The following is a 25102-nucleotide window of genomic DNA, read 5'->3' on the forward strand; positions in this document are numbered from 1 at the left end:
TCCAGAGTGTTCAGTTTTAGCCTCCGTTTATATATCACCATAATGCTCATGTTCTTTTTACTAAGGGCAGAGGATTTTCCTGTGAGAATGCTGCAGGTAAGCTATTCACCCAACCAGCCAGCCTCCCATTCAGCATGCCTGCCAGTCACCCAGACAGCCATCCTGTCCAACACCCAGCCAACCAGACGCTATGTATCCCAGAGCAGCAGTTGCCCAGCGGTGCTCGGGTGACAGCGCTCAGATTTAAAACCTAGCAGCGGCATTTTGTTTCTGCCCCGCTGACTCTTCCTATAACCTAACCGGGCTTTATCAGCCTAACACAGACTGCAGCAAGCTGGATACAGCAAGCGGGTAAAGAGAGGGAGCGCAGAGGGGTGACGCAAATAAAAAAAAAACAATCCATGAGAGTGGATGTGCAGGAAATGGGAGCAGAAAGGAGCAGATGAGCAGAAGGTAGACGAGGAGAGCAGAGGGGGGTGTAATGGAGCAACTGGGGAGCTCTTTCACACTTCACTGTGGTTTTGCCCTGCCAATGACCCTGTCATCAGTGTGTGCATATGTTTGTGTGTTTGTGTGTGCGTCACTGCTTCCGACAGGTGTCCGATATTGAATCCTGCTACCTGACACACTGTTGTCTGCCAGAGACACAACTGATTCAGCCCCCTACACACACGCACACACAAAAACACGCAGCACGCAGCACGGCTTTAGATCAGAGATGGTTTCATCCCTGGGTGGGCGAGATGAAAAATGACTTTGCCTCCTGAGGATGAGTCTACATTTGACTGAGTCTAGTTTATTCAACAGTGTGGTGGAGTACGAGGGTGTGATCTGTGTTTAAGTGAACTAAAAGTCACCTTCAGTAGGGTCTTTTTTTTGTTCTATTTAATTGCTATTGATCTGCAAGGACAGCAACGCTCCCTAGATTTTTACAGCAGATCAAAGATCCTTTAGCTAAACCTAGAAAAACATGACTGGAGGAGAAATTCTCAGCCTTTCCTGATAAATTCAATTAACCTGAGAATTGAGTTAAACATTCATCAACATTTTCCTCAGATCTGGCATTGAGCATCTGGTTCATGGCTATCTGAGCGGTTCTGCAACACTTTCCTACAATATGGCTGTAGCTTCATTTGTTACAATAACAATTAAGGCAAGCATAAGTCGAGCTCACTCGCTCAAATCAGGACTCAATGGTATTTAAGAATGTATTTTCACAAAATAATGGCAAAACTGCTTTTATTTCTACTGTGCAAAAAAACAAGAAGATGATGGTAAAGTACAAACCGCACCCAGGACAGAAACCATTTAGTGGCTGCAAAATTCATCTCCAAATATCTACACAGACAGCATGCTAACAAAAAGCTAGCAGGCTTGTAGCATTGCAGCCACCACTTCTGTGATACAATCTACTGTGGTGATTGCTGTCAAGTGTTTATTGGGTTGGTTTTTGCTTTGACGTAGGCTTTGATTAACACTTGTGTAACAGACTGTAGACAAAGTTTTATAAGTTAGCTAATAATTATGTAACAATGTATCTCAGGTCATGTTACAAAGTAAAACAAAAGTTTAGTCAGGGGAGTGTAACAAATTAACTTCTCTAGAGACTAACTAACATGATGAAATACATTCTTAACGGACAAGTACTGCATAATACTTTTTTGTTGGTAATGACCATCTTTTGTTGTTCTCTTCATTTGAACTTTATTCATGTGTCTGTTAAATGTTTGGGTTTTTTTTCCTCACTCCCTGTTTTATTTAGATTATCATCTCCTGTGTCTAGTTTTACCTCTCTCCTCCTGTCTCACTGTCTTGATTGCTCACAGTTATGTCTCATTACCCTCCTGTTTCCACTTCCTTGATTACCTTCTCATGTGTATAGAGTCCTGCCCTTCCCCTCAGTCTCCGTCTTGGCTGTCTTTGCATCCATTTACTTCCTCGTGTGCCTGTAGTTTAGTCAGCTTGCCTTAGTTTAAAGTTGTATTAGTTTGAACTCTGAAATTAAAGGGTTGTTTTTGTTTACTTTTGCTTGTGTATGCAAGCAAAAGTCCCTTTTGTGTAAAATCCAAAGTGTGTGTGCGTGCATATATATAGTTTTTCCACATAGGTCAGCTGGTACTAATATATCCCATCCAGCCTGGGGCTGCCTTGGGGTTCCCCCCAGAGGAGCTGAAAAGATTGCCGGGGACAGGAATACCAGAACCTCATTATGTCTGCTGGCAATACATTAAAACTGTGTATAAGCAGTTGGATGGAAATTATACCGGTGAAGTATCTCTGATTATCAGATGAGACAGGAAGAGAAAAAAAAACAGAAACAATGTCAAAATAAAGCTAAATGAGCAGTGAAATATGAGGCTTACCTTATTCCTGAATTCTAACCTTTCTCCTCCTATTCCGCCTCATTCCTTGCCATGTTTTCATACTTGCATCCACCTCTGCTTTCTTCATTTTCTCCACCACCGCCTCTCAGTCTTTCTCTGCTCCCCACCTTCCTCTTGCCTTTCAAAGCTTCACTCTGCAGTACTGTCTGGATGCTCTCCTCCTCTTCTGGACTCCCAGCCAAATATTTTCTCTACTGAACAGCTAACGCATCCTGCTCTGATTCAGACGAGCCTCACTGACCTCGCCGAACCTTTCACCTCACCTCAACCTCCTTGTTCATTTTTCACCTCTTACGTTAAAAAATAAAATAAAAATCTCTTTCTCTTCATGGATCTAAAAACTTCCAAAGGGCCCCTTTAAAGGGTGCTCAGTGACTCAGATTTTTTGAGTTCATTGAAGACTACCTTGCGTGAGAGTGCGTGTTTGTATGTAACCTCCAAAACACTAACGGAGCGTAACAAAGCACTAGGTTCCACTGACCTTTCCAGTGAGTGCTGTGGTGTGTGTGTGTGCAGCCATGCAGAGATAGAAAGCTGCATGACCTCTAAATGCGCACAGACACAGACACACAAACACACTGGTGTCCCTACTTAAATCCCAGTTCTCATTCATGATGGACAGATGAATCATAGGCTTTGGTCTCAGTATCTGTTTTTCTCTGAACTATGATATTAAAATGTTTAATATAGCCTTGGGCTCGCAGCAATAGCTTTGATCCTCAGTGAGGTTTGTCAGAGAGCATTTGGATGCTAGCGTGCATAGTTGTTAAAATAAAAGTCGTTCTTGATAAATAAATGATCTTGTAACATCTGCCTATTGATGCTGTCTACAAGTTCTGTAAATCTCTTTTTTGCATTCTTTTCCAACCTCTCCCTAACAATCCTGTGGTCTCACATCAAGGGACTTGAGAACAGGACTTGGCTCAAATCAGTAGCCAAGCCCTGGAAAACCTCTTCTACCCACAACTCAACTTGACGGCTGCCGCCTTCTGAGCAACTGAATAAATCAGCTTTTTAAAAACGATAATGGTTAGGACAGAGGAATACTCTGAAGCAATCTCCGCAGGCGAGTTGATCTGCTCCTTCCTGCATGGAAATGCATCGCATTTATGAAAGATAACCATACAGCACAAGAGGAGAGAAGGTTTGCTATCACACTTTCAGTTTCCTTCTCTAGAAGTTATTCACATCGACTGCAGGCAGGTTCAAGTGTAGATCTGATAGGCCCAGACAGGAAGCTGGAGCACAGAGATGCTTTTACCAATCAGTGTCATCATGAGACACGCACACACAGATACACCCAGACGCACACACGGAGACAGCCTACATACAGTAATCCTGTACGTGTGTGTGTGTGTGTGTGTGTGTGTGTGTGTGTGTGTGTGTGTGTGTGTGTGTGTGTGTGAGTAGTGGAAAGATTTTTGCTGCTCTAGGTTTTGCAGCCTGGTGTTATCAGAGTTGTCAGGCAGGCAGATCTGCAGCACAGGAGAACGTGGCTGGGGTAGAAAGCAGACACACTTTTAGAGTGAGTTTGTGTGTGTGTGTGTGTGTGTGTGTGTGTGTGTGTGTGTGTGTGTTCTGTTAAGATACAATAAAGAACTCTTTAAAAGGATGTTGTGCATTTTTTCAGCCATTGCATTTGAAAACAGGTTCTGTTTGTGCCCTTGCAATTAGCACAAATCAGTCTTGAAATCAAACCATCAATGGCATTACAATAACCAGGGCTATAGCAGGCAATGTTTGCCAGTTAAGTACTGCAAAGCTAAAATGCAATGCGCTAATGCTTGGTTAACACATTCAAACCACCAATTCTACTAATACTGGTACAGCTGAAGCTAATGGGAGTGTCATCCATCCATCCATCGTCTACCACTTATCTGGGTTCAGGTTGCATGGGCAAGTTCAGCCACCCCCAACTACATCATCAGAGAGGAGTCATTCCCAAGATAGCTGAGAGAAACAATCTTTCCTCTAATCTGAACACTTATTTATGCAGCAAGGCTTCATAAATGCAGTGAAATTTTGCAAATCTATCTGTGCAACTGTAGATTTAAAGTGGTAGTGTTGCAATATCAAGAAGCATATTTTTAAATATTCATGTTTGGGTGGTTGAGGTGTTGTGTGCACCCATCTAATTCAAAACCTGTGTCCCCAGCTGGCTCCAGCTCTTCAGACACACAAGCTAAATTGTGATATGTTAAAATGCACCATGTGCTACGAAAGGCACTGAAGGTTTCCTGCTGTTTAAGTTACATTTAGATTATGCCACCTGTAAAAGGTCACATCTGCACACACCAAACAATGAGCCACCTGACTGAACAGAAACAGGAAGTGCTTTCCAATGCGCATCAAGACTGCCCAACAGGACTTCCACCATTTGTTTGTTCCACCAGAGGATGCCTGGGAACAAGTTTCTTAGTGGACTGTCATTCTGCCGAATTTCACTGGAATCACACAGCAGGGACCGTAAACTTTGTAGGAAATCTTCAAATACTGTTTCCTCCTATACAACATGAGATAGCTGCAAACGGCCACCTGCTACCAGTTGTTCTAATGGGAGATTTCCTTTTCTTTGTTTCTCTGTATGAAGTATTGTTAAAGTTTATTCCAAACTACTGTATTGTTCATGAATGCAGCTTTTGATGCTCTGTGGGCAATGCAGCTTCTCCATTCTAGAAAACAAAGACTTGCAAAAAAACATGGATACTTGGCCAAGAGTATGATTTCAGAATCTCATCCTTAAACACAACCCGAAGAGGGAGAAAAAAGCAGTCACGTGTAAACAGCCATAGATGGAAACAAGTACTGAGAGAATGTTTTCAAAGGCAGATTAAAACCGAGTGCAGTTGCGGATTATCATGCAAATTAATATAAAGAAGGGTATAAGGCATTTCCATTTCATGGTTGACCATATGTACTGAACTTGAGCTTTAGTAAACACAGCTTAATCACTTGAAATGATTACGTTTGGGACCAGAAAGAGAAGAAACATATACCTTGGAAAACAGCGGTATTAGTGGGTCACTGCCCTCCAAAGCAAACTCAAGAAGAAGAAAACTTTGGAAGTAAAGCATAGTGGATATCTGGATACTGCAAATAAGAGTGAATGAAGATACAAAATTACACCAAAGGACTTTGCAGCACTTTTCTAACAAAGATGCGACCCTGTAGACTGCCTTAGAGAGCCACAAAAAAAATGTACAGACTAGAGTGAGTTGGACAAAAAGGTTAGTTTTCCATCCCAAATGCTGTGCAGACAAAGGGATGTTCGCAGACAGACCCTAATTTTGATGGTTCCTAGTTAATTTATTAGATAAATTAACTGTCCATATCTAATCTATAGATTTTAGACTTAGCTGCTTTCATCTATATGCCACAGTGTGTACCTCTTGAGCATTTCTAGGTCTCTAAAATTCAGTCTAGCACGTTGTTTTCATCTAGTTAAGTACAATATACTGTATTAGGAAAAAGAAGCACATGGGGTGGGTTGTGTATGATGCCCTGCAGCTATACCATTATTAAAAGCATCGCAGACAGTTTAAGCTATGACACTTCATATGCATTCAGTCCCACTGCATTAAAGTCTTCCAGTTGCCTGGAAAACAGACATGGAGGCTTTCCACATGCATTCAGTCCCAGGTGCGCTCCGACAATGCGGTGCATGAGGAAGGCATGGAGCGCAGCCTGAAGGAGAGATTCTAACAGAAAGAATGAAACTGATTAGTTCTGTTGGGCGGGGGCCAAACAGCTATTTTACTTCTGGCGATCTCAAGGGCCGAACTCTTGTTTCCAGCCTTTGTGTGTTTAACAGAATCCGAAAGAGCGATGAATGGTCTATTTAACAAAACCTCCCTGATGAGAAAAGGTGAAACCACAAGAATGTGAAAGAACGCAGTTCGTGGATGTTATCCACATGACCTTGGAGAGTTCATACCAATTCTCTCCTTGAGAGATGGAAAATTCCAAAACTAATTTAAGCTTAGTGAATGAGAACATTTAGTAACTAACGGAGACACTGATCCAGACAGAATACTAAAATGAGAATCGTTTTAAAACATAGCAATGAACAGAGCACATGTCACCTAACTAACAGCCACAGAGAGAGACACGATGATGCACAAAGATGTAGCTTGTGGTGCTCAGGATTAGGAAGGGCTCACAGTGGTTGTGAGATGAAGACAGATATTGTTCTAAATGTAAGTTAGCAGTTGCCAAAATCGAGGAAAAACTGGTGGTTGCCTAGTTATTGCACTGAATCTTTTCGCATTCAGCGACTGACTTTAAGGACCAGACAGAATTTAAATGTTCACTGGTTCCAACCTCTGGGTGACCACAATCGCCTTCAATCAGAAGGCGCCTGCACAGGTCACCTGGTGGGATACAATCTGTCAGGGTACCTGTGTCATTGACCCAGTGTTTTCAGTTTTGGACCTTTTTTCATTGTTGTTGTTTCCCGTTTTATTGTGTTAGTCTCTTGCCCATGTGCATTATGTTTACTTTTGATTCCTCTGTTCCATTAATTCGATTCATCCCAGCTGTTCATCTCATTATCCAGTCTATTTAAGCCCTCAGTTTCTCCCAGTTCCTTGTCCCGTCACTGTCAACTCATGCGTGTTCACAGTTCATTCAGTCGATTATGTTCAATTCATCCAACCTATTAATAAATCCATGAGTTCTGCATTTGGGTCCCCTTTCTCCATTCTCCACACACCTGACTGTGACACAATCTCCAAACAGTCACCGTCCAACTCAGACCAACTCCAATCACACTTAGATTGGCAAAGGTCTTATCTTATATAAACACCAAGCACATATGTCATTTAAATCAAAGTTAAATGACGGTCTTGCAGCAAGTACGTCACTATTTTTGGAGGAATTTCTGTTTCGGATCTATGAGGTTCTGGCTGGACTGCAATTGATTTAGGCATCAACAGATGTGTTTTGTGCTGGTTTTTAACAACCACTTGCTACACTATTATGCTGCTCATGCTGTGGTCTCCAACCTGTGTTTCCCCTAGTGTAACTGTATAATTAGTGAGTAGTAGAAATAAGGAGATGTGCTGCTATCATAGACTTTAATTTAAAGATGGACATAACCCCCATCAAATGATTTTTTTTGAGCCAGAAGTGACCATATCTGTACAACAGGGTGGAGTGCTAAGTTATTAGCTAAGGCTAGGAAACTTTGTTATACCTGGCTTGGATATATAAATATCCGTTAAATAGTCCAAGTTCATATTAGTAAGTAGAAGAATCAGGTAAATGCATAAAAAAGCTCAAAGAGTCCCAAATACCACATATACAGCAGAGAAGCCACTTCTCATTTTGACCTGCCAGATGATATGCAAATTCTTTTAAAAACCAAAAACACAAAGCAAATTGTTATGTACTTGAGTGGCCCCATACATGGGTTTCCAACCACCTATTTTATGCACATTTGTGATTTGTTAAATAAATAAAAACAAAGACCCTAATTGTAATGCCATCATTTCTTTCTTTTTTCCCTACTTTTTTAAAAGCAGAATTGGATGGAAATTAATGTAATGGGTATGTTTGAATACATCTGCTCCAGATTGGTCCATTTGGATGAAAGCCCAACTGCTAAAAATACAAAAGGTGACACACGTCAGTATATAAAATTAGCTGATGTTCCAACAGCGATTAGCTCCAGTACATACATGCTATTATGGGCATACAAATAGCACTAGCTGGAAAGCACACGTGCAGCTGTGACTCACGAGTTTAACTACTTTGTTGGTTTCAAACTTAGCTCATCAACTCGGACTAAACTGTGGATGATTTTTTTGGCTTGTTTTCATTTAAATAAACAGATATCGCTAAACCAAGAGTGGTTTTGTGTCATTCATTTGTGGTAATCTGCAATCTGAACATTTGTTTACGAATGAAACTTGATTTTGTTGTTACTGGTTGATTCTTTTATGCCACTAAATTTTCAAATAGTAAATAAAGCATTCTAATAATGCCTGCTTCTTAAATTAATTACATTCTAATACTTACAATTCTTAATTTTCGAGAAACCACTATAGAATAGAATCAAATAGAACAGAATAGCCCTTTATCGTCATTGTACATCTACAACGAAATTTGGCAGCATGCTGTGAGCCCATCAAGTGTTTTCTCAGTGCTGTCTGTGTGCGGGGAGAGAGCAGAGAGAGGAACTGCCTGCACTAATAACACCAACCATCTGTTGGACACCAAAGAGAACTCTGTCTCCCCACCTACCTCCTCCTTTGTGTCTTTCTCTCACTGACACTGTTTATCTTCCAATCTCTAGCCCTCTCCCACTATATCTAATAACTCGGTCTGTTTTCTCACTGTGTGGTTTTTTCTTTCTTTTCCCTCCTTCTACTTTCCCCTTGTCTATTCAGTCTATTTTCTTACCATCCACTCTCTCTTAGTCTTTTCAGAGCGAGCCAGAGAACAGGGAGGGTCTGCATTTGGGAAAGAAGACAGAAAAAATAATAATAATAAAACAGGAATATGGCGGCATTTCCTAGTTTACATGCATGGACAAACATGGACATCTGAAAAGCTGATCATGACATCAGCTCTGTATTATTTGTATTATTTGGACTGTGTGTGTTTCTATGCATGTGTGAACTATGTTGTGTTTTGCTTGCTGCGCACACCTGACAACCCAGGCACGCCCACTACAATAATACATCCAATATGCAATATACTGAGGTTGCATTTGAGTAGGTGAATATATGTAAGTGTGTGCATGTACAAGTAAACCACTACTGAGGGTTTGATTGCCGACTGATAGTAACTCCTGTCAACTTCGCCAAAAGAGAAAAGAACAAGGATAACAATGACTAAATTCAACCTGGCGTCTGTTCTCTTCCAGGTCTTTCTGTTGTTCTGTGGGTTTGACAGCCAATACAAGTGAGAGCAGCTATGAAAAGGATGAAGAGTGGAAAGGCAATTGGTCCAGATGGCACACCTGTGGAGGTATGGAGATGTCTAGGAGAGAAAGCAGTAAGCAGAGGACTTTTTGACCAGACTGTGATTTTTGGTAAGTGAGAAGATCCCAGAGGAATGAAGGAGACGTGTACTTGTATGGATTTTCAAGAACAAGGGTGATGTGCTGAGCTTTAGTAACTACAGAGGGATAAAGCTGACAAGTCATACCATGAAGATATGAGAAAGAGTTGTTAAAGAGGTGAGGATTAGTGGGGAGCAGTATGGGTTTTAAGATTTACATGATGGTTTTGAGATGGTTGCATGAACAAAAAAAAAAGAGGTGGAGGCGCAGAGTTGAAGATGCTAAGCTTTTATTGGGAGTCACCGGAATGGACTAGATCAGAAATGAGTATATTAGAGGGAAAAGGTCAGGTTGATTGGTTTGGAGACAACAACTTCCTTCAAGAAGTCTGGAGAACTATTTCCGAGGACTACTTAAAGAACGCTGCCTCAGAGTGTTCAAACTGTGTTAATAAAGAAAGGTGGTCATAGCAAACGTCTTACATGGCATATTCATACCGTTCTTTATTTCATACTGACTTTTTAAGAAATCTATTTAACCTCCTAGGACCTGGCGTCCACATATGTGGACATCACATTTTGGGATGTCTAGACCAAAATAATACATTTTGCTCCACAAGGGCCTGATATCCAGTTACGAGGACATTATACTGCCACTGTTCTACTGAAATTTAAAACGAATGTCCTCCTATGTGGATCTCATTTCTCTCAGAAACAAAAATCAGGTAAAAAAAAAAAAAAATCTGGAAATTCTTTGTTTTTACATTGATCAGGTCCCAACGTGCCCAAATATCAAAGAGAAATTAAAAATGCATGCCATGAAATAGTTCGGGTCTTAGGAGGTTAATATTCAAAATTAAAGATGGCTTGTGAACATCACTATGAATTCACTACATGTTAGATGTCAGTTTCAATTCTATTAACGATGTATGTCTTACACTGCCCCCATGCTATCCACACTACCTTACTAAGAGCTGGATATATGGTACTCCAATAGGCTGTGGGTGCAGTGAAACAGCAATATCATTCATTTTTATTTTTTTATTTCAAATTAAATTGAAGTTGAAACAATGAAACAATTTTCAATCACCATGTGTTGACAGTATAACATTATTTTACAAGCTATAACTATGAGTGAGTGGAGGAAATTAATAGGTCGTTTACAGATGGCCGTAGACACTCACTGTACCTCTCTCTCCTGACCTCCTCCATATATAATGACAATGATTGGAACCAAAAAATTCAAATTTGGATTCATCCCTCTATTTCCAGGCCAGTTCTTGTGTAACTTAGCGTACATCAGCCTTTTTTTCCTTGCTTTCCTGCTTTAGGAACCTTCTTGACAGCGACATTGGCCATTAGGCTTCCATAACAGTAGATGCAGCAACTGCTGTTTTTTCCCCCCGATTTCTCAAGGACATGACCTTCAGATACTGTTCATCCAGTGTAGATGTTTTCTTATACCTACCACTTTCTCTTTTTTTTAAGGACACACTGCACATCATCCCGAGAGTTTCAATAATACCTCTTTGGGAATTACCTTGTTGGTGGAAAAATATTATTTTAAGTCTGTCGGACTGTGTTATCTTTGGCATTTTTCATTGTGGCGGGGCGTGGCATGGCTGCAGGAGAGGCGGACACACCTGAGTTCGATCAGCTCATCATGCCTCCCCTATTAAACGTGCCAGGACCTGAGGAGTTTTGTTGTTGTTTTGGTGTGTAGGATGCAGCTGAAAAGGTGTGGCCGTGAGCTGTAGAACGACGACCGGGAATAATAATAATAATAATAATGGATTGGATTTATATAGCGCTTTTCAAGGCGCTTTACAATGCCACTATAAAGTGTGTAAAGAGCGAATACGTGGTCGAGTCCATCTTTACTGCCACATTCATTGATTCAACTAAAATATCTGACCACATTAAGTGTTTTTGCAGCCGACTGCTAGTAGCAAAGTGCCTACAGATACAATTTAAAATTGGTTCTTTGCTAAGTTGTCTGTTATGTGTAGATGCAACACTGGTTCATCCCTTGAGCCTTTTTTAAGCTTGAATGATTCATAAGTCAATGTTCAGGGTTTAACAAATAGAGTATTCCTCTGAATATGACCAAGCACATTGACTTGACTGAAAACGAGTGAAAAGTCATCCAAAGTCATTCTAAAGAAAAAAATTAAAAGACCTTCAGAAAGATTGAAGGAAAGATAACACAAAAATAATACAAGGTAAGATGAAAAAAGGTATTATTTAAGTATAATACAAAAAAAGATAATACAAAAAATAGAAATAAAATCAGGGTTTAGGATTTGTATGTGTGCAAAGGGCGGTCTGACATCAAAGGATGGGAATCCAGGAGGAAACTAGTGGCTCAGTCTATAGTGTGTTTATGAACATGTTAAAGGAAGTAAAAGGAAGTTTAGAGCAGATATTTAACTTGTGGTTATCAGCATAAATATATTTATGTTGTTCTTCTGTACTGTCAAAAACAATTTCCTTGAAAAACAGAGGGCGGTGTTACTTCTGTCTCTTCTTCAAATATCATAAAGAAGAATCAAAACCAGGTCAGTGTCTGCTCTTCTTTTTCTCATCTACCACACAACAAAGAGACAGCAGACAGTTGCTCGGCATATGTTCGCAGGTCTGTGTTACAACTTTCTCAAATCTCAGCGTTAACAAGCCCTGCATTACAAAGCTGGGAGACGTAGCTACGGGGCAGAACTATAAATCAAAGTGACTCGCAGGAAATTATAATATTTATGACGTGATGAAGTGTGTGTCTATTCTAGCACTCCAGGATTGACAGTATCTGTGACAAATCTTCCTGCAACAGTAAAGTACGATAAGTGTTGCTTTGCAAAGCGTTAATCACAAAAAATTTTGTGCAATCACAGTGGGTTTTACCATTTTGGGTGGGTGAAAAAAAGTAGCTGCCTGTAATTTAACTGCACACATATAGATTTTTCTTGGAACGTGTTCCCGTGAATTGGTAGGAGTGGAGCAAGGTGTACAGCTCTGGCCTTGACACAATATTTCAGTGCGAGAACAAAATAATGGAGCGGCAGTGCAGGTAGGCATATAAATGTTGTTTCAGAATACGCTCACTGGGAATTCACAATAAAAGCGAGACGTGAGCGGCATGTACTCGCTGCTCAAACGTCTGTTCTGTTCGGTCCACACTGGCTCAGAACGAGCTGTTTGTCTGTCTGTCTGTCAGCAGCATGAAGCAGCGAAAGGACCCTGGCCAGACAACCCGTCTCCACCAGCGGAGATTTATAGAGCAAAAATAAAACCCACAAAAAAAAAACAAAAAAAAACAGGTGGGGTTTTTTTTGTTGGTTTGTTTTATTTTTTAGGAGGAAGAAGTCAGGATTATTTGTACTGATTCACTGATTTCTGATTTACTTAGTAGTTTGATCAGAGGGAGAAGGGATTGCAGGGGGCGTGGGAATGGTTTGTGATTTTCAGGAGTTTTCTAGTTGCCAACAAATCTCTTGTAAAGACCAAAATCAACAATGAAGTGATTTGACTAACACGTATTGTCTGGGTATTGAGAGCCTGATGTATCTTATTCCTCTGTGCAAACTGTTGTTGAAAGTTATTAAAAATACATCACTGAGACACACTCCTGCACTGTAGACTGTGTTTGTTTAATAACAGCTTCATAGACTAATAATAATAGATACATACAATCCCTGAAGAGGACAGTATGTATGCCTTCTTAAAACACAGGCCTCTGATGTTTGAAATGCACAGCCTTTCATGAAATATGGGAACATACCAATGAGAAACAGGGTAACATATACAAGGTATGTACAGTATGTATGCATTTAATGACATACCACCAACTATCTTGGTGCAATAGCAATTACTAAGGTAGCTTAGCTAAGGGAAGACAACAGGTGACAGGCCGGCAGACCAAAGCTCAATGATATGTGTGGAAAGCAAAAGCTGGGCTGTGTGGTGTGATCCCACAGAAGATGAAAAACCTGAAAAACGCTATGGCAAGAAGTTATTGCAGAAAGATGTCAGAACGCTCAGAGTAGCACAGCCTGCCACTTACTCGTCTGACGCCTGCCCAGGTGTCTGGTTGAATAGTGTTTTCCTTTACCATGGGGATGGATGCTTGTATGTGATGTGAGCAGCAGGATGCACTACACTTAAAATAAGCAGCTGGTCAGTGACACATCCGTGGCTGATCTGCGGACAATCCCTGGCTGGTCCTTGGTCGTAATGAGATCCCTCGCCAGCGACACAGTCAGTGTACTGATGTGTGCTACCACAGCTAAGTAACATGTAATTGAATACTGGTGTAGTCAGTGTGATGGGAAATGTTCTACTGGGAAATCTGCTGTCATGTAGTTGTTACTGACATGTACCTCCTACCTATTGTTCCAGACCATGTACCAGGCATGGATGATACAGCCTCAAAATTATATTTGTTAAAGCTGTATATGGATATGGTAGCAAAAAAAGGAAAAAAAGAAAAGAAATGATGACAGACTACCTGATTCAAAATGTGAATGTATCGCTACAAGGTGTCAGAAGCAGCAGCATTATAATAGTAACAGCAATAGTAGTGACATAGTGGACCAGCATAGTCAAATTTAAGTACAAAAGTAGCCAAGGTAGTGTTTACCCTGTAAATTTTAAGTATCTGACACTTTAACAAAGAAATAACTTTAACTGGCAGCTGGTGAAGGACGGTCATCCGTCACCAGCTGCTGGCATCTCCTTCTCACCCAGTATCATAGCCTGGATGTCAGGGTTTGGGTCCGTTTCAGTCTGTTTTGAGATCTTATGTTAATTCTTGAGATAATGTTGAGTTATAGGATTGCCTTGAGTTTAGTATAGGATGTTTCAGCTAGGTCATCTGTATTGGCCTCATGTATTTGTTGTCTGCGTGTTTCATTTTGTAAAGCCTGTGTTGTCTACGTCTCTCCATGTTTCCTGATTTATTTTGAAAGTCTTGTGTTTCTTTGTTCAATGTGTTTAGTTTTACTCTTCTCCTGTGATGTCATTATGTTCATTTGTGTCAGCTGTTTCCCCATGTGTTTCCACTTCCCCTGATCACCTCCTGCGTGTATTTAAGTCCTCTGTCTTCCCACCATATTACATCTAGTTACTCGTTCTTCATGATTCGGCTCAGGTCGTGTTCATGTCTCATTTCTTGTTTCTTCGTAGTTTTGCACTCGTTCCTAGTCTGAATCATGTTCATGTCAGTTATCACAGTTTCGTCATAGTTCTGATTGTTTAGTTTTCCCAGTGTAGGTTTTAGTTTAGTTTACGCCCTGTTTCCTTTGCTTTATTCTGTATCCATGTTCAACCAGCCTATAATAAACGGCTTGCTTTTTGCTTAAAACTGGAGTTCCTCTCTCTAGTGTCTGCTTTTGGGTCTGCTTCACAAAAACACTGGTGTACACCGTGACACTGGAGGGACGTAATGGGTTTTTTGCATCAAGCAGAAAAAAGCAGAAAAAAGTTTGTCATCCCGGGAACAATTTTCTTGCCAAATACTGGACTTTGTTGGAAGTTTCTTGATATCGCAAGATGATAATGTTTTATTGCGTAAAAGGATAATGTTTTATTGCGTAAAAGGTTATTATATGTTATTATTGTGTTTGAATGTTTGCACTAACAAGGTGATTTCCAAAAAGCAAGAAGAAATAGCAATAGCAAAAACCCCACAACTATCTGTGCAGCAGATGGTTAGTTCATACTGACTTTTTAAGCAGCCTATTTGGATATATGGTGGATGCAGTGTCATATTAATATTGAAGTTATTTGCCACCGAACAATTTTTCAGTCATTCTGTTTTGATAGTACAGAATTATTTTACAAGCCATAACTATGAGTGCGTGGAGGAATTTAATAGCTGAAGTGATCATTTAAAATGTGTACCCCAAGCTTACACAAGCACACACACACACACACACACACACACACACACACACACACACACACAAAGATGCAAAACAAATTTGTGTTTTTGAGAGCTTTAAATAAATGATTATTAGATGGTCTATTTTTTTAAAGGGGAGTAAAGTGCAGGGTATTGGAGACAGACCTAAAACAGAGAACAGATGTAAAGGCAAGTGCACGCATACAGTATGCAGACAGCGCCAAACAGGAAGTCAGCCACAGGGTGTTGAGATGAGCAAAAGGAAGAGATGCAAAAGCAACTGCAGGAGTCTAACACTGTCCTGTCAGCTGCTGCTATACCACACACACACACACACACACACACACACACACACACCTTATCCCCTCCCCGTGTGCAGACTTATTATAAGTCCATTCCCACCCTCACCCTATATCTGACAAGTAAGGACTATAACACACTGCGCTGCCATCCTTTCGCCGACACCCCTGCAATAAGCACACAGGCTTTGCACGCACACTCAGACACACACACACACCACCTAGTGAAGGTCAGGTTTCTCGTCAGTGTCCTGTCTGAGTGTGTAGACCACAGTGAAAACCACACAGCATGGACACGCTGTCCTGTCTGTACAGCTGGAGGGGCAGCAGAGCTCGCCAATGTCACTGCAGGGAAGCAGGCTGTCAGCGGGAAAGGAAGGACCAGCAGTGACAGCATTATACTGACGGAATGACAAAATACACACATGTAAAATATTTGCAGAAGCGTTGGATTTTAGTGTAGACTGCACCGACAGATCCGCAGAATAGTACAGGATGCTGATCGCCTACATCAACCCGAAGTCTGCAGCGGAGTTGAACAGCATTATAATGAGAGGTGTTTTAAATACGGTATTTTTTAGAACAACCTATCGATTACAGTTCTCCAGCACCACAAACTGTATGAGCTGTGCTAATCGTATTCACAATTAAATGCGGGTATTTAAAAAATCCTTAAATTATACACACATTAGAATAATACTTTGTTTTTAGATTTTTACTACTTGTTCCAAGCGCAAATCTGGCAAGATTCAAATATTGATATTGATAGATTAAAATCCAGTTGATTCGATTGTGCTAAACTAGTGTGCTGCAATCAACAGCCCGTCATCCAAAACGCACATTTCGCTCAGTGCTGTCGAGGGAGTTGTGTCTCCTTTCCTTCACAGACGGTCGTTAGCTGAGCACTTTGACAACAGCAGCCAAAACCTTCATTTTAGCCACAAATAAACATAATTAATGCTAATCACTTATGCATGATATGATCTGCTGCCAGGAGGTTTTATGCATGTGACGCAGCAGGCAGTATTGGATAAAATGAGAGAAGCTACTCTAATGTTTTTCGGACATTGGCTTTTGCTAATAAATGACAGTACGGATTTATAAATGGTTTGATAAGAGCACCATTAAATTTGATAATCTCAACTTCTGTTTTTTAAAATGAGCACTTGTTCTTTTCTTTAATCATTTAACTGCTCAAGTCATAATGCTTTAAATTTCCACCTGTAAAAAAACAGCTGGATTCAATCAGTATCACATACACAGCAGTAAATTCAGAATGAAGATGAGATGATTTCTTTTCTTTACCAATCAGACCAATAGGTATGAAAATCTGATGCAAAAAAATACTATTTTTACTTTTACTTCTTAAACAAAATAGAGATGGACCGATCCGATATTACGTATCGGTATCGGTCCGATACTGACCTAAATTACTGGATCGGATATCGGAGAAAAATAAAAAATGTAATCCGATCCATTAAATATCACGAAAGCACCTCACAAAACTTGCAACACACCGTAACTCACCTCAGAACGTTAGCATGTCAGAGCAGTATGCGTCACGTGATAGAGCGGCTGTGGCATGCGGGACCTGTCGGTGGTCTGGATAGCATTTGGAGCTTCGCTAGCAACCTGGCATTTCATCTCCGACAAAGTTATCCCCGAGAGAAGTAAAGCAAGTGTGTAAGTCCATCTCTGAATGTTTGTAAAGCATTCCCACGTTAAGCTTAACAAGCGACTGCCTCTCGCTCTCCGGCTGCTACTTCAATCGTGAAACTGCTTAAATGATCAGCTGATCGGCTTTTCTGTCGCGAGTCCGTGTCTCTTGTTTGTTTTTGGTCCACTTTGCACCAGAAAGAGGAAACCAGCGGCTGAACAACAGAAGCACGTTTAAGCTTGATCAGCTGTTGTTAGAATGTATTTAATATTACTTTCTACTCGAGGATCTTTTTCTACGTAGCTGACGGCTGGTAACTGTGCAGGGGCGGATCTAGCAAAGTTTAGCCAGGGGGGCCGATAGGGCATTAACTGGGAAAAGGGGGCACAAAGACATACTTTTCTTTCTTATTCTCATTTAAAATGTCGAGCTTTTAATAAATAATTATCTGACACCCAAAGTTTTAATTTGATGTAAAATGAATAGAAGTCAATTACTGTATATAGTGACTATTAAGTCTAATATATATACCCTAGTAAGCTATAGTACTTTTTACTTTGGGAAGGTACCATCTGTGCAGTCTGCAATTTTGTTGAAGAAAGATGTTGAATCTATTTAATATTTCTTGAAAAATAATTGATTTCTGTGCATTTTTTTTCCACACTGCATCAAATTAAGGTTGATTACGTCGATTAAGCATCATGAGGTGGAGCGTGAGGGGTGGTTCCCTATTTTTTATTTATTTATTTTTGTTGTTGCTGGGAGTTGGAACCCTATTAGTTAGGTTGCTTAATATTTACGCTAAGTACTCTTTAAAATACCAGAATAGGGAGGATGGTGTAGGTCTAAGTTTATTAGATTGATCAGTATTGCTGAACTATGAAATATTTTTTTTGTATACAGGTATAACAGAATAGCTTTAGTGTAGTTGTTGTTTTAAACTTGAGTATGAACTTGCAGACTTGCAAAATGCAGCAAGATATTTTAAAAAACAGTTTTGTTGATTAAAAAACACTATATCGGATTCATATCGGTATCGGCAGATATCCAAATTTATGATATCGGTATCGGTATCGGACATAAAAAAGTGGTATCGTGCCATCTCTAAAACAAAACCATAAATCAGATCCCAATATCAGCCTTATAGAAATTGGTTAGGAGATACGTAACCAAAACACGGCTACGCTAATGACTAGATCTCTGCTGGTTAAAGCTTGTTGGTGTAACCGGTTTGTTCCTGCGTTGTGTCTGACAATGAAAGGTAAAAAGAAAGACCTCCAAGTAAATAACTTGTCTACTACAGCTCCTCTTCCACAGGGGAGTTGTAGAAAAGGGGAGAGACCAAAGGGGTACCCCAAATTTATAGGGTTACACCAAAGAAGAAGAAAAGGATGAGGAGGGGCACTAACTGATAATGAGGATAACTACAGGCTTGGAGGTCCTAACAGTCAGGTATACCAGGAACAGTTTGGGGTTTAGAACACATTTTGTGTAATTATGACAATATGTAAATTATGACCTGGTTACACTGACCTGGATCTACGTACAGCCAAAGGTAAAACTGTGCTTTTGAGGTTGTGGCCCCCAAGTTGTGGAACTTCCTTCCACTGTACCTATAAATTTGTGGACACTCACTATACCTTTAAAAAGAAACTTAAGACCCACCTGTTCAGGCTTGCTTTTATTTAGTTTTATCTAATTACACTATTTCAATTGCTTAATTTAAATTTTTGTATCTTATTCTGTGTTGTAAAGCATTTTATGAATTTTGTTCACCGTGTAAATAAACCGTACTTACTTCTTCAAATGGGTTCTAAAATTATTGACCCCAACATGTTAAAACCAGCCTTCTTACTCTGTGACACACAAGAGTCATCACTGGCAATCTTTGGACTTGTAGGTTAAATTGTGTGTGGTCCAACCAAAGAAGATGCTGAACAATTGTTTAAATGGTTATGAGGTTAACTTTGAATGGCCTTTAGATCAACTTACAGTGAATCTATTTGAAAAACACAACAACCTCTAAACCCCAGCTGGCTTGTTTGAGCATCCTCTGGAAATGCTAAATTTTTCTCTCATGGAATTCTCACTGACAATGACGAGTGATGTTAGCAGCAAGGTAGCAGATGTAAAGACCTAAAGTCATGTGTAAAACCTTTCCTTTTTTTTCTCCACACAGGTGTACATGTTTGGGTGGGGGCGGTGGGGGGTGTCAGGAAAAAAAGAGAAAGAAACAAGCTAAAAATCCAAAATGTCACTGCATTCCTTCAAGCAAAAAAATGTCAGCAAAATAACAAACCCCAAATGAGCGTCTGCTTGCAAATGTCACTCAAAGCCTATAATCAGCAACACAATGCCTGCTGAACTTGGCAAAATTGCACTACACTTAAAACAGCACTGAAAAATGTCACATCTAAATTTCAGAAACACTACTAACTTTTAACTTTACTGTTTTCCAAACTTTTTTTTTTTTATTAACAGCATCTGTATTGTGACATCAGCCAATTACACTCTAATGGACCTGATCATGTGCTCTGTTGTTTAGAACAATTTCTGTCCTCTCTGCTAGCTGTGTGTGGCAGTTAATACTGTACGAGTTTTGAACTTTGAACTTATCACCCCCCACTTAAAAACACCAACATCAATTATTTTTTTTTGCAAAGTAACAATGAGATTCGATTTGAATTTCAAAACCAAGCTGAGCTTAAGATGATAATCAGGTTGTGTCAGAGTCATTTTTGACGTGTGTGAAGTTTTTAATTTTTATATGAAACTGTGCTGAGAAAACTGAGACGACACTATGGAGAAAAACTAAAGAAAAATCAGAGGTGATTGATTCTGACTAGTGTTTCAAGCAGTGTTGCCAACTTATCAACTTTCTCATTAAATTTAGCAACTTTTAAGATTTATCTTAATTCAATAATTTTGTATCAGTTCATATCTAAGTATCAATTTTTGTGACAATCTTACTATAATCAAAAGGGAAACTGATAGTTCCATCTGCTGTAAAGAATATTCGGTGGTTTCACTCTGTTCTGGGGCCTTCCCACCTTTAACATGCGTGCGCATGGGAAGCTTTAGAAGGGCAGCAAGACCAGAGCTCCGAACTAAAGAGGACACAATGACAGCAGATATGAAAATTAGTATTCCAGATGAAGCTTGAAAGTAGGAGATTGGATTGGTGGTGGTTTACAAAGCAGCTTTCAGATGAACATCAAGTGTGGGCATTAGTTTGCCTGTATGTAAAAGGTAGTGTAAAGGATATATGTGTAAAAGGTATCAGCTGAGCGTGAAATCAGCTCATCTGCCAGGACTGCAGTTTGGTCTGTTTAGAGCATCCAGGAGGTAGAGTTGCAGATATGTCTTTAAAGGTGAGACACCAAGATGATCCGTAGCAGTTTGAGTTATTAAGAAGGATTTTGAGACAGGGAAGTCATCACTAAGGGAATATTATAAATGTAGCCATGATATTTGTTAGGCAAACACTAGAGATATGGTGATCACGATACACCATATTCACAAATATGCTGTAGCATGAGCAACATTATTAGCTGAGCAGTTTAAACATCCATGTTCAGACAGCAGTCAAAGCTCAACACACTTACCTGCAGTTCTGCAGATGATATGACTAAAACAGACTTATGCAACATCTGTTACGCACTCATCTGTTCAGTTAGACAGGGATTAAACGCTTCCTGTTAACAAGCAGATACAATGTAATTTACCCATAACAACAGCTCACCATATGAGATTGCATTTGGTGGCAGTGAAATCTGAGCCAGTCTAAATTAGTTTAATGGCTAACCCTTTGTTCTGTTGTTGGGACCCTGTGCATTAGTACCCTGTTTGCTTATTGCAATACCCCTCATTTTATTCAGGTTTGAAAAATACCAGCGTTCAACATTATACTGAGATTACGCTTGGTCACGCAGCCTGGACCGTGTGATGCTGGAGGAAATACAGGCCTCCCTCCAGAGGATGGGAATATGTTATTACCAACAACAATCCATTACCTCAAAATGCTTTTTCCTGTGAGCAACAGAGGTGACTCACCTGTTGTATTATCACACCTGCAACAATCTCAGGAACACACACACATAGACGCAAAGCCATATACAGCACTGCATGACACGACAACAGGCGGCTCCATTGTATTCTTTACAATGGAGTCAATATACAGCTCATGCTGTTTAAAAAAAACCAGTCCGCTACTGCATCTAAATATGCTGTGAATGTGCAAGATTCCCTCAGGCATTTATGGAAGGATTCAGTACATGAAAAGTAAACAGCAGGCACTAAACATATGTGCCATGCTGTTTAATGTGGGACCAGCTGATGTGCCTGACAACCTACAACCTGAAATTTGAGCTGCATGGCATTGATGAGCTTAACATGAGATACATTTTCCCTCTGCACTGCTCTGTACATGCTACTGTATGCATGTCCTGAGGCTTTTCCTAAGGTTTGGGAGAACCTATGAATGTCTAAATAACTCAAAAGCTTTACAAAACAAGACACCTCCTAAGCAGCTGTTCTTCATTATCTAGTCAAGTTAGATAATAAATGGGATGCTAATTCTGCCAAGCAGCTTTGACTCCATTGCATTCTTGTAGTACGACTGAATGCTAAACAACACAAAACAGCACAGGCTGGTCACTTCAATCAGATGTAGTTTTAATCTGGTCTTTAAGTAATAATTTAATGCCTGTTTCTGGGTCCAAACTGCTCTGTGTTTATTAAGGCTGTTGTGTTTTTAACATGTTTTAATGCTTTGTATCTTGTCGTACTTAATCTGAACAAGCCCCTTAAAAAAGGCAGTGATCACTGTCAGCCTCTCTTGATTTTTATTACCATTACTGTATGGACGTTTTTAAGCTCAGTTTTTAAAACCTTACAATGTAACCACAGCTCAGCCCATGCAGCAGTATATTAATGACTAACCTCACATTGTGGGTGGATTATTTCAGTTGTTCTCCTACTGAAGTTTGGTCTGTTTAGAGCATCCTGCCATGCCACATTTGTCCCTAACCATCGGGAACCCTTATGTTAACTTTTATCGAGTGGAAAAAAAGTAAGTGTTCATCCTACAGCTTCACTGCGCTGTGTTTATATCCTGCTAACCCTAGCTCTGTAGCTAGCCACCACGTAGCACATCACTATATACCAGCTAGCCCAGCTTCAGTAACCCTACAAACATCACTGCTGTTTAGTTTTCTGTCTTCATTTACGTGATAGCAGAGCTGTATGTTTTATTTTTTTCCAGAAATTCCTCAGTCAGAACATGGTGCATTGTGTTTAGATGGAAACTAGCGAGCTAACTTCCTGCTTCGAACTCTGTTAAATTTCATAAATCCTATTTCTCATGGATACCTGGATGTTATACTTGTTACACCTGATAGAGCAGCCACATAGAGCAGATGAAAGAATTTACACAGTTTGTAAATGTCATAGTGTTCGTTTGACTTTGGGAGTTTAGACCCGGAAACGGCTAATGATGTCAGACTTACAGACCGGATTAGCATGCGGAATTTTGAGGGTTGATACCATTTTTAACTGGTGGGTAAAATTAGTAGTTTTATCATCAATGGCTCTGTGTTTCCTAAAGTAAAAATACAATGGCAATTTCCTTGTGACTACAAAAAGATCTGGTCTGGTCAGCGGTCTGGTCATTACTTTAAATTTTTTCCCCATATGGTGGCAAACCGCACACAGTTGTGGTACCCAACTGGTCACCAAGAGGTACAACATCCTCATCCAAATTTGGCAAAGGTCTGCAAACAATCAGAATCTGATTTACAAATGCAGGCAGACTCCCAAACATGTTGCAATAAATCAATCTGCACTGATGAAAGCAACAGGGAAATACTGAACTTGACAATTTCTGAAATTCTGTTTGAAATCTATGAGGTTCTGAATGTAAGTAGTTCATGTAAATTTCTGAGTATGTAGGAAGCAAATGAGAACAGCAGACCGAGTCCAAAGTTGTGGGAGCCAAGTTAAGATAGTTCATATGTTTAGTATTTATATTTCGCTGTTGTTAAGCTTGTTTTTGTAATTATTAATTTTCAAGGAAATAGATGCATGTTTATGGTGGAACTAGGTTATGTAGTACCATGTATACATGTGCCTTAAAGACTCGTGTTTATGGTAAAATCCGGGCATCACGGATGTATGCAAATTAGTGCATGCGGTGCGGGAGGGGGGAGAGAGAGAAAAAGAGTTAACACGGCATAAGATATACGGGGCAGCAGGGTAGAACAGAGCCACACGGTTTTCCTACCGTAGTAGGTTATTTTGTTGAGGACAAGTTAAACCTGACCACTCCTGTAAGATGCAAAAACTGTGGAATAAATTTTTTGTTACATCTTTTCACATCGGAGTCCCGTGGAGTTCTTTTTCCTCTTCAAACTGACGTACGCGAGTGAATCACGGGAAAACTGGTCTCAAGGCTTACACATTTTGTAGGAAAACCCGCTCGTTGTGGAGTAATTGACGCGACTAAAGAAGGAAAAAACCCGAGCTGCTGCAGCGACAACAAACGTGAGTAAGTGGAGCTAATTCACGAGGAAAAATTGCTGAGTCATGGTGGCTGCTGAACTGTGTGGTAGCCAACCTGCATGATTTTTGGATGATAAAATAAGGATTTTGGTGTTGCTATTCGGGAAATTAATAGCATGAACAACGAAGAAGAAGACACAGTAGCAGAATTGGAAGCTAGGGCGGTGAAAATCACACCTAAAGCTATGGAGGAAAGGCTGCAACGTATTATCAATTTACGGAAGGCCAAGCTAGCCAAATTAACAGGCACAGTGAAACAAGTGCGCCAGCTGATGGAAAATGAATGTGATACCAGCCTAACAGAAGTAACACAGTTAATGAAGGATTTTAATGAGCGGTTTGGAGAGTTTTGTGGTTTGAACACAAATGTTAAAGAGGTGCTCCAGCAAATGCCGGAGGAGGATTTAACTAAAGACCAGGAAAATTGGTTTGAACCTAAGGCTGATTCCTTTAAGGCTTTTGCTGAGACAGCTTCGGCTTGGATTGACAAGATGGCCATGCGCGCTGTGGAGGCTGAAAAATGCAATGAAGATGTGGATCCATCTGACAGCATATCTAATGCATCTGTCTCAAAACGCAGTGATAAGGCATTGTCAGAACGCGGCTCCTGCGCTTCGTCATCGGTGTCGTCCACACGCATGAAGGCAGAGGTGGAGCGAGCTACCTTATTGATTAAGGCATCGTCTTTAAGACAGAAACGCTTGCTGGAGGAAAGGGAGGCTAAGCTCCAAGCTGAAAAGGAGGAGCTAGAAATACAAACGGCTCTTGCAGCAAATGAGGCAAAGATCAAGATCTTATCGGAATACGAAAGTCGTGCATCCAAGGCATCCAGTCGCGTATCCACTCGGGATGGAATGAACTCCTACGTGGCATCGCATAAGGTTGGAGATTTATTTACTTCACAGCAGTCAAATAGCCCATCCCCCACGCGAGAAAGACAAGCGCAGAAGAAGAACATTCTCCAAAACGCACAGCAAACACACACTGTTACCTCCCAGCCATCGCAGACACCAAGTGCTCTACAGGATGTGGTCGAAGCGCTAACTAAGCAACAGAAGTTAGCTACGTTGCCCCCCCATATCTGTGTTTAAAGGGGACCCATTAGAGTATCGGCTGTTCATGCGAGCTTTTGAACATGGTGTGGAGGACAGAACAGAGAGCGACAAGGATCGATTGTACTACATGGAACAATACACAAGTGGGCAACCACGAGAATTGATACGGAGTTGTCTTCATATGGAACCTACACATGGATATCAAACGGCTAAGAGACTGTTGGAAGAGCACTTTGGAAATGCCTACA

General features: G+C 40.4%; 1 protein-coding gene across 2 annotated transcripts in view; it reads right to left on the reverse strand.

The window, feature by feature from the left end:
* The window catches only part of LOC146563502 (low-density lipoprotein receptor class A domain-containing protein 4-like), a 280198-nt gene that overhangs the window by 214957 nt on the left and 40139 nt on the right, over window positions 1-25102 (reverse strand). The window contains exon 1 of one of the 2 annotated variants that reach the window (XM_085290637.1): window positions 2364-2842. The exons of the other annotated variant lie outside the window; for it this stretch is intronic. The gene's annotated coding sequence lies outside the window, so the exon portion shown is untranslated. Of the gene's footprint in view, window positions 1-2363; window positions 2843-25102 lie in introns of those variants that run through there. 2 annotated transcript variants of the gene reach the window in all.

The sequence above is a fragment of the Mchenga conophoros genome, linkage group LG11 (assembly GCF_057382185.1).
Source record: "Mchenga conophoros isolate Kocher_MC1m ecotype Shallow Benthic linkage group LG11, M_conophoros_male_GT1.1, whole genome shotgun sequence".
NCBI classification, from domain to species: Eukaryota; Metazoa; Chordata; class Actinopteri; order Cichliformes; family Cichlidae; genus Mchenga; species Mchenga conophoros.